The sequence below is a fragment of the Dromaius novaehollandiae genome, chromosome 1 (assembly GCF_036370855.1).
Source record: "Dromaius novaehollandiae isolate bDroNov1 chromosome 1, bDroNov1.hap1, whole genome shotgun sequence".
Classification (NCBI taxonomy): Eukaryota; Metazoa; Chordata; class Aves; order Casuariiformes; family Dromaiidae; genus Dromaius; species Dromaius novaehollandiae.
The window spans coordinates 215,785,347-215,797,922 of record NC_088098.1 but is presented as its reverse complement, the minus strand read 5'-3'; the positions used below and the strand labels follow the sequence as shown (position 1 = coordinate 215,797,922).

At 42.6% G+C, this 12,576-nt stretch overlaps 1 long non-coding RNA gene across 1 annotated transcript; it reads right to left on the bottom strand.

The window, feature by feature from the left end:
- Positions 1-506: 506 nt before the first annotated feature.
- On the bottom strand, positions 507-6,867 carry LOC135327187 (uncharacterized). The gene is made up of 3 exons (XR_010387341.1): positions 6,338-6,867; positions 5,320-5,449; positions 507-2,655 (listed from the first exon to the last, which is right to left on the bottom strand). It is a non-coding gene; the product is annotated as an uncharacterized LOC135327187 (long non-coding RNA).
- Positions 6,868-12,576: the final 5,709 nt, after the last annotated feature.

Genomic DNA, 12,576 nt, shown 5'->3' with positions numbered 1-12,576 from the left:
CAGAGTGCCACAGCCACCACCTAAAGTCACATTAAGTGGCTGGTTATGCATCTGGAGACATGTTGCATCCACCTGTGAGACCTGAAGGACCTTGCTAGAAGGGACAGAGAGTCAAGGAGGATGGGAGAGGTCTCCATGGCAGTGCAAGGGAGCTGGTGTCCACAAGGCAAGCCCTTCCTCCTTTGTCACCTCCAGGCTGGACAAGGATGGAGGGCATGGGGAATGGATTTGTAGATCTTGCCCGATCTCTGCTTGCACAGGGAGTGGGACCCAAGCTCTGCATGTTACTAGCAGCAGTCTGGGAAGCAACCTACATCACATCAGCAGATGCCATCTCTGCTCCCGTTTCTTACCCAATTTGATGTGATGACAGAGAGAGGGTGACACTCTGCAAAGAACAAACGGATTCACTCGTAATTTTTAATCCACAATGGGACAAGGAGACAGTTTATTGTTAAAAGTTAAAGCAAATAAACCCAAGAAAGAGCTGCAAAGTTGCCCATCTAACACAGCACTGGTCTTTCTGGCATTGACATTTGGCTCTTTTTCCATTACCACAGTTGTACAGCACCTGTGGTACTTCAGGGGTTGCTGCAAAATAGGAGGTATCCTTTTCAAACATTTGTAGCAACAACTGTCCTTGATCATTAAAATGTCCTTTGTAACACAGTGAGGCTTTCATTTTAATTCCCTGCGTTGGCATCTGAATTCACATGCTCAGAAACAGCCAAATGTTTGAGCTGAATTGTGTGTTAATAAGTGACAATGAAATAATATCACGCAATGACCATCATTTTTACATACTAGATGCAAACACAGTGAAGTGCTGAGAGCACACAAAAAGCTGCAATTTCTCACTTAGTTCTGCTGAGTTGCATCCCCTTTTACAAAACCATAATGTGGGATAACTTTACAGAACAGCTTTCGAGATTTAACTGCAGCATCTGGAAATCCTGTTCTGAAAGACACCAATTTCAAGTACTCTAGGACATTTTCACACACAGAATCACCTCATATCTACCTCAGATCTCACCTGTGCTGGAAGCCAAGCTAAATTTACCCATTGCATTCCTAGTGAGAAATCGTTGCTGACATCTTTTTCCCTAGCATACAGTTTTGCTTCATGTTCTTTGCTTTGTTAATACAGGGAGAAAGTGTAAGAACAGCAGACCTAAGATGACTGCTTTGTTATACAACACACAGTTTTCTTCCACATTGAAAATGAATGCCGCATTGTCCAAACACCAAAAATGTCCTTCCCCTTACTCTGCTACATCAACACATTATTTATTTATAAGTAAACTGAGCCAAAAAAAGAAAAACCCAGCCATAGACAAAAGATTTGCTGAAAGCACAACTGTGCTTTCTCAGCCTAATGAGATGAACAATCTTATGAGATGAAAAGCAAAATAAAACAAAAGGAAGATTGCATTTATCTTTATCTATTATGAAAATGAGGAGGATTTGGATAGTACAGCCATATGATTTTTACATAGTGTACACCCAAATTTTTTGGTTGAAACTCTTCAGTAAACTTGGAAACATCAAACTTTTGTTTGAATTGCTCTGTTTCTCTGAATGGTTTGTGTATAAATGAAACTCAGTAGTTTTAAGCTGAACTATTTTATTTTGATGATTTCCAACCACCCACGTTTGTCTTAATATGTCTTCAATTTAACCTTGAAAGAATTAAAAATATATAAAATAGTGCTTCAAACCAACTTGACCAGATTTTTATTGTTTATTTAGAAGACATCATTTTTTGATTATTCAGGATTACTGTTGATTCAAAAATATCAATCATCTTATAGCTCTGTTTCCAAACTCTCTCCCTGCTCTGGAGAAGCAGTTACTCTGTAATGACTACGATCTATTAAAATATGCTTAAAATAATTAAAATCTGCATACTTGTTACTCTCTGTGCCTTTAGCACATTCAAATATCTACTGTACAGCAGCTCTGGGACAAGTGAGGAATGCAAGACACATTTTTATCTGAGCTAGCACAATCCTTAAATGTAATAAGATATTACCAGCCTGTAAATGAAAATCCTAGTGGAGCTATACTTAGCTCAGGGAAAGTATCACAATACTTCAGGAAATGCTGATTTGTTGGAAAAGATGAAATGACAATATTAATTTTTGTAATTAGATAAACATGGGAGGTAGGTTTCCGAGTCAGTCCTGGAGGTTTAATACTTGAAATGGATGTTACCAACTTAAGCTGCTTCCTTTACACTCACATTACTGTCTCTAACCTGTTCCTGCCCTTTTTTCTGCCATGTTGGTCCAGAACTTCACTTGTAAAGTGTGAAATTTGCAGTCTTTTCCTCTGCCTCTTCAACTCAGCCCTCCTCCCATTACCTCTCTGTCCCTTTCTCTACTCAGTCTGTGCTGTTGTCTTCAGGAGATCCCATCGCTGCTCTCCAGTTTGTGAGCAGACAGAGCAGAAGCTTGTTGCTGAGGAAATTTTCTTCGGGCAAAATTGTCCTTTGCTGTTTAATGAGAATGACCAGCTGCAAAGACGTGAATGTACCACGCAACCTTGCTCAGTTGTAGGACACGAGTGTCAGCATGAAGAGGAACACATGAAGTAGAACCACTCGTAAACTGTTATCACCGTAAGAGAAGACAGTGCTGTTACGGGAGAAGATGCCTAAATAACCAAAAACATATGGAGAGAGTTTCTGAGATTCTTCCTTTGCCAGTAATCCTTCCTTGCCCAGTGCTGACAAAGCTCGAACACAATACTGATATTAAGGAGGGTTGTTATGAATACCATGAAGTGTGTGTACCCCAAACTAACCTCAACGTTGTACTGCTACCTTTTCGCTTTCATGTTTCATTTCTCTCCTGTTTCTACTGCCTCTCATCATCTTATATCTCCTGGGCTAGAGACGTGGTCTTATAGCATCAGTCAAGTCTTTGGGATACCTTGGTATCCTGATCCACCGCAAATTTTTCATGTGACAAGATGCAGGCCATAATTACTTTGGATATCTGATAGCTGGGCCTTATCTACCAGGGATATTATGAAAATAAATAGTTCAAAGACACAGAAAATATTCCAGCAATGGGGGTCATATAAGTATCCACGAAAACATTTACATGGTCTTTTGCGTACGAAAGAAAGTGAGTCTATATGTGTCCCCAGCCCTGCTCTTAATTGCAGCCTCTTGGTTTTTAGTCTGCTTGGAGCATGAGCAGAGCACAGGCTGAAGTCTGTCTGCAAAGACCAGAGAGACCCACACCATAACAGAGCAGGACGTGCACTGCAAGATTTAGGAGTTACGCAGAGAAGGAAAGAATGTAACATGATGATGCAAAACAACATTTAATTAAAAAGTTGAAAGTCAGTGAAGAGAAGGTAAGCAGTGGACTTCAACAGCAAAGTGTATGGATCCATATTATCTGACATCTCACACAAATCCTCATGGTTAGAACATCCTCCTCTAAACACCTCTGCAATTCACTGCCTCTTTGACCAGAATAGTCAATAGTGTGCCGTATCTCATAACACTGTCGACCTTTCAGCAAACAAACAGTAGAAACATAGCAACTTCTTAGCTATTCACGATGCTTGCCATGTATTTAATTTAAACAACAGAAAATTACAAACAACAAGCTGGTCAACCCAAAAAAAGAGTAAGAAAAATAACTAGCTGTTGCAAGTGAATCCTGACTGTACAGGTTGCTACATTCAGTGAGTAAAGCATCCTTTGGGGTTTATGCTATTTAGGATTGCAGACTACTGATTAATACATAATACCGTATTAAGGGCTGTTTCCTGTAGTCACAGCTGAGGATTCACTTAGGGGACAACCCAGCGTAAAGCCTGGGAGTTTTTTCATCAGTTCTAGATGTTGTAAGAGCACCTTTCCCCAGAGGACTGCAAGGGCAGTTCCCTTTTGCAGAATTGGCAGGCCTCCCTGCATAACCAAAGTTACAGGGGGAAAGCACAAATTTTTATAGTTGGTATTTCAAGAAAACTGAAGAGGAACTCGCTGCTTTTTTACAACTATGATCCATAAATACAGCTTTTTAGGACAGCAGGAAAAACAGGAGGTAAGGTGAAAAAATGGGTGATTTTTTTGTTTAAACAGTAAATCTAACCAGAATTTTCAGGGACCAGGAGGGAATGACAGCATGTTCAAATGCACTGCCCTATGTAAGCTGAAAATGAGGAGAATTTAATGTCTATTTCCTCTGGGAAGCTTTGTAAAGCTAAGCTGAAAGCTAGACAAGGTAAGAGTCTAACATAACACTTTCTTCGACAGAGGTGAACACTGTTGCTGTGGAGAGAGACACAACAGGGTCTGGAGCAATGGAGTTTTGTTGCAATTTTCATTCGTACCACTTCCCTTTGAGGTCCCATGTATTTTTCTTTTAAGATAGCATTTGTCCAAGACTCCGCTGCTTGTTCATTTCCCTTCCTAGTAACTAACCATATCCAAGATATTTGTGTATCTGCTGTTACTGCCAGCTCATCTAGTGGCCATAAGACAGTAAATACAGCCTCTATAGAAGAATCCATAGAATTTGTTGTATTGCTCAGCGTCTTGCAAATATGTAATGGTCAGGACAGAAAAGACTCTAGTAAAGATCAGAAGCAAGGATTAAAATGTGAACTGGAATTGACAAGAGAATCCAATTTTGTATGCAAAGAGATTAAAGGACTGTTGGGCTGAATTCGTGAAAGGGAAGGTAAATGGAATAAAGTAGAAAAAATAGCACATGTAATATTTAACAGCAGAAATGGAATCCAGTGGGGCTCCTCTATTCTCCAAACCACAATTAGAATGAGGGGACATATCAAAAAAGGGAAATTTTAAAATTGTTTAGAAAGATTTTATTGTCACAGCGTCCACTAAAAGCCACCTGGGGAATGCAATGTAATACTATGGTAGCTAAACAAATACAGTCCCAGTGCTCTACTTAGAAATTGAACTTTGTGCCTAGACCAAGATTTTCAAAACCTTATGATTTTTAGTGCCTTTAACTGTGCATGCCTGGCTTGACACTGCTTTAAAAGCTCCTTTTCACAAAGGGGGGTAATGCCGAACACTTTCTAAAAATCACAACCTTTCAATGCATCTCCGTTTGAGAAAACTAAAACACAGGCATCCAAGAGCACATTCAAAAAATATGACCTTACAGGATAGCAGCTTAGACATAAAACCACAGGCCACACAGAGGCAAAAAAATTGCACCCAGCCCTGGACAGACATCTGTCCTCCTTGCAGCTCGTTGCCTAACAGTGCTGGCAGAAAAGAACAGCAATGAGACATGAATGACCATCTAGCAGCAAAGTGTACAGTACCTTAAGCATCCCTTGGAGAAGCATATAGTGCAGGAATTGGCTCTGTCAGCATTTTTTCCTTGAAGAGGTCCCCAGGAACGGTAGTGTATACTCAGCTGGCTCATTGCATCCAGGCTCCAGCTCTTTTGTTCTGCTTGAAAGGTGCAAAGAGTCAGGATTAGAGTTATGAATCTGGTCCATTATCCGCGTTGTTAGAATGAGATGTGAAATAGTCTGGCAAGTACAGGAATACCTGATGTCAAATTATACATATTACAAGTACTTTCCAAATGAAGCTTTTATAGTAATGCAGAAGGGTGCTTTTCCATATGCCAAAAACTATACCCGAGCCGCAGGTTTCTCAATAAACACTTCTTCTACAATGATGATACACTTATGGGATTAAAGTCTATAACAACAACAGCTAAATGGAGGGAACTCTGCTCACTTGCTAAGCAGTAATTTCTTCAAGCTTTCTGCCATCTCTGCTGATACTGAACAGGATACCTTGCTGTATGTATGACATTGATTTGGAAGGTGTAGTTTTGCATCGTGTACTTTGAGTCTTAAAGTCAGTGCTCAGTTGCATACTTCCATTTAATTTTTCAGTCAGAATGAAGCAGAAACTATCTGATAATTAACATGTTTTTAGGCTCACACACTCCGCTAAGGTAACAGTTGTGTGCTTGAATCTTCAGGTAAAGGGATCGAGAGGAGCTGTGTATGGTTTGTGTGAAGTCTCACAGCAGTGAGCCAAGTGCATTTCACTGTGGGCCTGCTTCTTCTTAACCAAAGAGTTGCTTAGCAAACTTGATGACTGCACGACAAATAACTAGTTTCTTTAGTATGGTTTCATATACTTTACATATATATAAAAAATGAACCAAAAATCAACTTAAAAGTGCTTATTCATTAGGCAAAGATCTCCAGGGTGCAAACACTCTTTTCTCAGTGAGGTTCCTGGCACTGATAGCTTTCTGTTACATTTTTATTACTAAAAAAGGAATTAAACCCATATTTTTCTCATTTCAATAAGTACCTTTATGATGTCCAAACAACTCCAACGATGATATCATCTGTCTCTTTCCTCAAGGGAGGAATGCAGGCCAGACTGATACTCCTGCTCATTCCTAGAGCACAGAACCTCACACCACAGCAAAGGCCTTGCTCCTTGGCAGGGAAACGTATGTCGCAGTGCTGTCCATTTAATGCTATACCTCCTATAGATCCCTCACTCTTCTTGAGAGCTGTTCAGCACTATAAATTAAGAGTAGAGGCCTTAGTCTTGTTGAGCTGATCTGTGTAGGCAGATACCCAAGCCTGTTCTTCAGCGGGACATGCTCACTGGTAAGAATCGGCCCATATGGATCCTATTTCTTCATGGATAGTCTCTTCAGGATATGTACCACATGTGGCATAATTGGGCAGTGTTAACATGTTAAGTCCTCTAGCTTAGGAAGGAGGTCAAGCGTGCCTTCAGTTGGCTGGCTGCAAGATGGTGGACACACGGGGACAGATACGGGTCCAGCTTTCCCAGCACTTCGTCTTCCTTGCAGCCAGCTGCCCCCTCCACACTTTGTGCAAGAGACTCCTCCTGCTAGCAACACAAAAGCCTTCCATCTTGTTTCTGCTCAGTCTGACACCACTGCAGAGGCCTGGCTTCTGGGATAGAGAACTCCAGGACCCCATCTGGACTTAGGTCTGGGCTTATATGCCACACAAGCGAGGAACACCACACTCACAGACTAACACATCCCCTCTACTGTCCCTTTCAAGTATCTCCCCATCCCTTTCCCACTTTCCTCATGACCCACATCTGTGTTCCCTCCTTCCCAATCTCTCGTGAACATCTTTCCTCCACCACCAGCAGTCCACCTCCATTTATGCTGGGACAGAAGCCCGTAGTACAGGGACTGCAGAGCCAGGTTTCACAGTTTCTCTTTCTGCCTGTTTAATAGTGGTCCCTTTCTCTTGTTCTCTCCCCTCCAGCCATGCTCTCCTGAAGCTGCCCAGGCTACTACACACCAGGCATCCTGGATCAGTGTGAATTCTGCCCGTGGAGGTTGTTTTCCCTGGCACACAGATACTGGTTGAAGGGGGGAGAGAGACAGCAGTAAGCCATAAAAATCCTTGGAGAGGCAAAACAGAGCCTACAACATCCGCAGTGCAAGCATTTAGCATTTCACACCAGTTTCCCAGACCTGATTAATAAAATTAAAGATCATATAAAGAGAAGGGAAAAGCTAGGGAGGCTTGCAAGAACATTTGCCTGGTAGGATGCAAGAAAGAGGATCTTACAGATGTGATTTCCCTGTTTCCCTTCTTACCCGTGGTTATGCTAATCATGGGCTAAGTACCAGGGCAGCCAGGCACTCCCTACTGTTAAGTGTCTGAGAGGCTCCAGATCAGGAGTTTGACCAACCAACCACTAAAGGTGTTGAGCCCACTCACTTCCCCAACCTCCCACTCATGGGTCCCCTTAGGAACACCCCTCAGGCCTGACCAGTTTGGCCATGAGCTCTTCCTTAGTTCTCCTCAATTCCTGATCAGTTATGTTACAGACCTTTGCCAGGCAGCCTGCTGCTTCAGAGTCTGGGGAGTGTCGCAATTGGCCTCAGAACAGCCAGAGCTGAGGTCTTTCCACCAGATGTAACTGTGGAGGAAAAGATAACGAGTTAGTCCTGTCTGGAGCCTCTAGACACATAACATACTGCCCTGTTCCCCAAACCTGGCTACATCCAGACTCCTCAGTCCCACAGCTGAACTTTGCATCCCGCAACGCAGACCAGTCCGTTTGTAGCCCACGACCCACATCAATCACTTGGGGAAGATCTCTGTCACCGTAGCTCTGGTAAGACCCTCAGTGACCTGTGCAGCTCTGTTACAAGTGGCTCAGGGATGAGACAAGCCCTCCCTGAAGAAACACAGCCATGATGGCAGAAGTCCAGCAGAAGCAACACACCTTCAGATAATTCACTTAGAGATGTTGATCCGGATCAGCATATCCTTCGAGCAGCTGACGGAGCTGTTTAGGGATGCAGTGCAAACATTTGAACTGAGGCATGTGTCGCAGGGAGCATTTTCTCCCAAAAGTGCCTTCACAAGGCAAAGAAGGCCTCCATCGCAGAGAGGCTGGCGGGGAGGGAAGACTCACCAGTGAAACACAGCACCACCTATTCTTCCAGGTTATTCTTCTGAAATAAATGATGGTCTGGGAAATCTTTTCTATGTGTAAATAAGGAAATTTCTCCCTTCCCCTAGCTCCCCAAAGCACCCTGATAGGTTACATTGCAAGAGTAAAGGTGGTGTACAGCGTGGACACAGCAAAGAAGCAGGAGAGCTCGCCTATCTCTGCTGTCTGAGAAGCACCAATTTAATGGTGATTCCTTGCGGTACCTTTGTAGACTGCTCTGGACAGAATATGACAATACTGAGAATACGACAATATTCTGGTGCTTCCAGTGTTCTCGCTTGGAGGTGGACTCAGCATCTGAGATTGCTGGTGGAGTCCCAGCCACCCTTGCAGTGCTGCTAGTGTATAACATGCTCCTACTTTTATTCTGTGGTACTTTCAAATAGAGGGTGGATGTAAGTGTGGGACAGTGAGGTGGGCTTTCACAGATACTCTATTACTGGCTTCTCTCATTGATCCAAACTGTGCTGAATGTGCTGCAAGAGACATTTGCCTACATGCTCTGTGCTCTGGAGGCCCGTATCATGCAGATGATGAACATGGATCCAGGGATCCTTGAAAGAGCCGGTGCAATTGTTCCCCTTCTGCAGTACCGGCATGTTGTTCTTGTTTCAGCCAAACCTGCACGAGGAGACAGTCAGTCTCCATTTCACAAACTTTAGGGAAGAGCTCAGTAGTCTTCACTGCTTCTGCTAGGATGACCAGAATTGTTACTCCAGCTTTTCTGTGGCCCTTTTGGGGCGTGGGAGTACTGCATTAAGCATGGGTGGACATTTCTTCAGGGTCATGGGCACTGGGTGTGCCTTCTGCTTTAGAGAGTGCCTGGACTGAACCCAGAGGAGGAAGGAAGAGAGCTGCACAAAAGGAATGCCCAGGAATACTGCAATTGCTACTTCCCTTTTTATTTTCTTTTTTTTGCATTTGCACAATAAACATCTGATGCTTTTGTTTGTGAGAGGATGGAGATGGAGAAAACAAAGGAACTGTGATCTTCACATGCATGGTACCATTCTGAAGTGCCACTGCAACAGCTGGTGAAAACAGGAAAAGGTCTCAAGAGCCATGTATGCCCTGGGTTACACGTAGCTGACACAGATGAAATTCTTCTGGAGCTGAAGTGCAGTCCAGAGCCATGACTGATAGCACTGCAAGTGGCTATTAGTGAGAAAGATCAAGATGCGAATGGGTCCTGCTGCTACTACTGCTGCTTCACAAAGGAACCAGCCATGAGGCTTGAAGTTCCTCTGCTCTGAAAGTAAGAGAGGACAAAAAAGCAAGGTACTGGTGATAAGTTCTTCCCCTCTCAAAGATCGTGTCCTGTTGATGGTAGATGCTGAGGTCTCTTGGTTGCTAGAATCTACTAGACACCCCCACTGAGCTCCTTGGGCCATGCCAGAGGTGCTGTCTTGCTGAGTGTTGTCCTTTCAGAGCTTCTTCCAAAAGCAATGCAACAGGGCCTCTTCTCCAGATCCTTAGATGTTTGGTGGCTGAAGAGACAGAGACAGCAACTCAATTTTCAGACTCCAGCAGTCACGCGTGTAGTCCCAGCTCTGGCTGCAGATGGTCACAGAAGATCGGACACTCAGCAGTCACCTCTCAGTGAAAGATACCATGTGACTCCTGAAACTACTGGCAGATGTGCTCAACTGCCTCCAAACATACCTTCTATCCCTGGCTTTCAGGAGGATCTGTTTTTGAAATTTAAATCTGCATTGTGCAATACATTTAGTAGAGGGGGAGTTGTCACAGGCATCTCTCTTCTAATTATTTCTGGGGAAGCCTATGTTCCAGTCTGGACTTCACAGGTATGCCTACTGGCTCACAGCATGGCTTCTCCTTAAGAAGGTTGCCCTCACAAAAATTTTGTTATAGTATTGCTGCTGGTGGAGCACATGGAGGTTTGATGGAGGTATGTAGGTAGCACTGGCAGTTTCAGGGGAAAGGCAGCCTGGGAAGAGCCATCCTTTAGCCTGTCCCAAGAGCTCTACAACTAGGAAACTAGTTTGTTCCTAAGCAGAGTTTTGATGTCAATTAACATGCATGCAGTGTGGTTGGGAACCTTACGCGAAACAGTAGTCACAGTGAAACAAGAGCATCAAAATCCACTGTAAGATTGCATGTGCAGTCACACAACTAGTTTACTCATTAATTTACATTTATAAGGTAATTGATTATGAAACTGCTTAAGCCATTTGTCAGAAAAGATTTTAATAAGACAGGAACCAGGCTATAACAGTGAACTGTCCAGTTTCCTTGACCACTATAGGCATGGCTGCATAACAGTTTCTTTTCTAGCCTCCTGTCCTCTGTCATTTCTAACCTTTTAAATGATTTTTTCCAGTCTTGGTCTCTGCTCCGTGTTAATAAACCAGGAGGTGGGGGGGGGGCATCTGAATGGTATAGCTATTATGAAATGCTAAGTCACTTTAGGAGATGGGAAAACAGAGGGAATCAACTCTTTCCTAAAATATTTTTAAGAGATGGCTTTCTTTTGAAAAGCCGTATATAGACAAAACAGGATTTTTTTTTTTTTTTAAATGAAACATAAAGTGGGGGTGGAGTGGGGGGGTGGAATTAGCCCAGACTTTATCCACAGGAGTCGTAGTCCTACGTCCTGAAAGAAAGAGATTAAAGCATAACCACAGAGTCAGCTTTGGGGTACTCACGCCAAATTACCACCCCTGTAGCGGCTGATCACACAAAAAGCAGAGGAATAGAGCGCTACCAGGGCATCTGTTCTGTCTTGGCTGCACTGCTCCTCCTCAGATTTTACTTGTACCTGCCTTGTCTTCAAGGACACTTCCAGGGATAACTATGCTGCCAGCTAAAATAGAAGACACATAGGCACAGATTTAAGAAAGAAGAAAGCTTGCAACATTGAAATAAATAGTCACACTGGACAACTATGGCAGTAACAAAAAGAGCCGTTATTTCATTATGGAACGTGAACATTGAATTCAATTTGATTAACAATGTTATTTTACAATGTAAAGAAAGCTTATAATGAACACACATCTATCTTGAAACAGCTGTGCATCTATCTACTATTTCCAATTCCATTTTTTGCTGATATGTCACTATATATACATAGTAGGCAAAATGGTAGGGAGAATGCTGTGCTTTGTAAGAAATGTTTTCCTTAGGGAAAGGAGAGAGCATTAGGGGTCTGGAAATTATCAAATGTTAAGCCTTCTTTAGGGTAACACCTATTGTTTTTCTAAGTCAGCATCTGTTCCTTGAAACAGATCCAGTAAAGAGATTTATTTTCATCTTTTTTGAGTAATTTGGATGTTTCTGGCACCTCTGAGATTTGTGGTTTTTCCACAGAAACAGAATACAGGGAGGAACAGGATAGCTGCACCCAGAATCATTAAGGGATTCTGGTCCTCTGCTTCTTTACAGCAGAACTTTGGCAGCCAAATAAGAAGTGATACGATTTCTAAAGCCAATGATGGAAATAGCACTACAGGAGATAAAAAGCTCCATGCTACTTCTCAAGGCACCAACAATAAATTCTAATGGAAATTTTATGTTTGCATGGAAAAAAGAAATGTATATTCTTAAAATATTGCTTTGACAAAACATGATCAACTACGCTAAGGAGCATCCACTTTCACTAATATGTATGAATGTGTCAGCAGCTATATTTAAAATAATTTAAACAGACTTATTGCTTTGTTAAATGGAACGTTCCAAAGAGCTGGATCAAAGCAAGGTAAATACCACAGATGCACCTTGGAAATGCATGTTGCCCTGTATTGGTGGGATATTTAAGATGACAGTTCCTTCGGTCTCAAAAGTCTGTTGATGAAAGTCACTATAGTTCCAGTATTTTTTTTTTCTTTCACACAAACCTCTTCAGTTAAAGGGCAACATGCCATTGCAGTGTGCTATTGCTTTGCTCCTCTCCATCCTGCCAAGCCATCACCCTGGAGGGCTCTATTCAGCCTATCTGCTATGGGTAGCTAAGTGATCCACGGCAACACCTAAAAAAAAAAAGAGGCATTCTGCACCAACAGGACAATTCAAATAATCTGAACAAGGAGCTTTCCTCTTGTGATTGATTGCAGACAATCTAAGCATCC